This window comes from Coregonus lavaretus, assembly GCF_964263955.1.
Source record: "Coregonus lavaretus genome assembly, contig: HAP1_SCAFFOLD_401, whole genome shotgun sequence".
Taxonomy (NCBI): Eukaryota; Metazoa; Chordata; class Actinopteri; order Salmoniformes; family Salmonidae; genus Coregonus; species Coregonus lavaretus.
Genome location: NW_028164369.1, coordinates 292,501 through 294,696, shown reverse-complemented (window position 1 = coordinate 294,696; position 2,196 = coordinate 292,501). Strand labels below are relative to the sequence as shown.

General features: G+C 50.6%; 1 pseudogene across 1 annotated transcript in view; it reads left to right on the top strand.

Moving 5' to 3' along the window:
- Positions 1-2,196, top strand: part of LOC311117102 — a 21,510-nt pseudogene that overhangs the window by 11,162 nt on the left and 8,152 nt on the right. The window contains exons 2-4 of the transcript in view: positions 748-925; positions 1,106-1,328; positions 1,810-2,196. The exon at positions 1,810-2,196 is cut by the window's right edge and continues 467 nt beyond it. The product of the transcript in view is annotated as an uncharacterized misc_RNA (transcript). The remainder of the gene's footprint in view (positions 1-747; positions 926-1,105; positions 1,329-1,809) is intronic.

Sequence of the window (2,196 nt, the reverse complement as noted above, 5' to 3'; positions counted from 1 at the left end):
CTCGCACACAAACACACAAACAAACACTCACACAGACACACACACACACACACACACACACAGAGAGAGAGAGAGACAGACAGACAGAGACACACACACATTCAACTGAAGATTTAAATGATTTATTTATACCATCCCGTCACAGTTTTTATTTGTCCCCAGAGATATAACTAACCTCAGGTTTAGTGCTGACCATCCGATTGTGCTTCCCCCTTGCACCCGTTCCACGATATAGGTTCCATGTGTACCATAAAGACCTAATGAAGACACACAAACCTGCCTTGTTCCAGTAACACGTCTGGCTCGGATCGACCCAGTCATAGCCAACACACAGCAGACACTATTCACTCTTTGTGGATAGTATTGCAATGCTGAAACAATTATAATTTATCAGCAATGTGCATGAGGGATTCCCCATGATGTGTTTCTGGTAGACCTTAATCTGCAGGATCTGCAGGTCCTGATGCACACACACACACACACACACACACCCTTATTTGGATCCACAAATGTACATTTCAAGAGGGATCCAAACCTCTCAAAGGTCACCCCCCCCCCCCCACCATACAAGAAAGCACATCATCATCAACATCATGAAAAATGTCCACACAAGGGAGAATTTTCCTTGTGTTATTATCCTTGTGGGGACCTATTTAGGTCCCCACTAGGATAGAAGAGCCAACCCCCCCCACCCCACACACACTCTGACCTCTCTGACCTCTCCCTGTGTTGCTCCTGTGTTTCCAGTGGACCACATCCTGCAGATCCTTGGCCAGCCTCTAGGGGGTAATGGAGATTCCCAGTCCGCTCTCATCCCAGCCTTCCATTCATCCAGACTGAGGCTATTCAGGGCAGCGAGGACTCTGACAGCATCCATCCCATCACTCTCCCCCCAACACTAAGCTTCATCAACGGGAAACACCAGGTCAGATTTACCGTGGTTGTCTGGATTTGTGAGATATGTTCAGCCTCTTTTTCAAGGACAATTGAAGTAGAAAAGCATCATCGGGATGGGTTGCATAAAGTGACACAACAGGAAAATGTATATTCATTCATTAATTTATTCATTTAGGTGACTCTGGAGCCAGAGCTGCCGGGGAAGGAGCAGGAGGCGAGAGGAGACCAGTTTGAGACAGCCACACCAGTCCACAGTGAACTGGGAGAAGAGATGGATCATGAAGAGGAGGAGAAGAGCCTCACTCCCTTTGACTATGGAGCTATTCATACTGGAGAGACCAGAGAGTCCACTAATACAGACACAGACACAGACAGACACACAACTACAGACACAGACAGAGACAGAGACAGAGACACAGACAGAGACACAGACAGAGACACAACTTCAGACAGAGACACAGATGGAGACACAACTTCAGACAGAGACACGGACAGAGACACAACTTCAGACAGAGACACAGACAGATATAGGGACAGAGAGAGGACACAGACAGAAGGAAAGACAGAGAGCTCCAAAGAAAACAACCCCTTCTTCCCGACACACTTCCCCAGTCTCTTCCCAGTCTCTACCCCAGTCTCTACCCCAGTCTCTTCCCCAGTCTCTAACCCAGTCTCTACCCCAGTCTCTACCCCAGTCTCTTCCCAGTCTCTACCCCAGTCTCTACCCCAGTCTCTTCCCCAGTCTCTACCCCACAGTCTCTACCCCAGTCTCTTCCCCCAGTCTCTACCCCAGTCTCTACCCCAGTCTCTACCCCAGTCTCTACCCCAGTCTCTACCCCTGTCTCTTCCCAGTCTCTTCCCCAGTCTCTACCCCAGTCTCTTCCCCAGTCTCTTCCCTCAGTCTCTTGCCAGTCTCTTCCCCTGTCTCTTCCCCTGTCTCTTCCCTGTCTCTTCTCCAGTCTCTTCCCCAGTCTCAGCCTCATCCTCTGGTTCCCCCCATACTTCCCCAGATGGCATCTCCCCATATGAGGACATGGAGGGGTCAGGCGGCCGTACCCAGGAGGACTCAGCAGACGATACACGGCCCACCCCAGCCGTAGATAGCCAATCAGATGTGGTCACGGACGAGACAGAGATTGGAGGGGCGGAGAGCGTCACACACACTCCATCTCACACACGCTACACTTACACCAAGGACACACACACTCCCTCACAGACCGAGGCGGGAGACTTTGAGGGGTCTACATCAACAGAAGAGGAAGGCTCAGCACAGGAGGTGTACCCACCTGAAGACCCCAG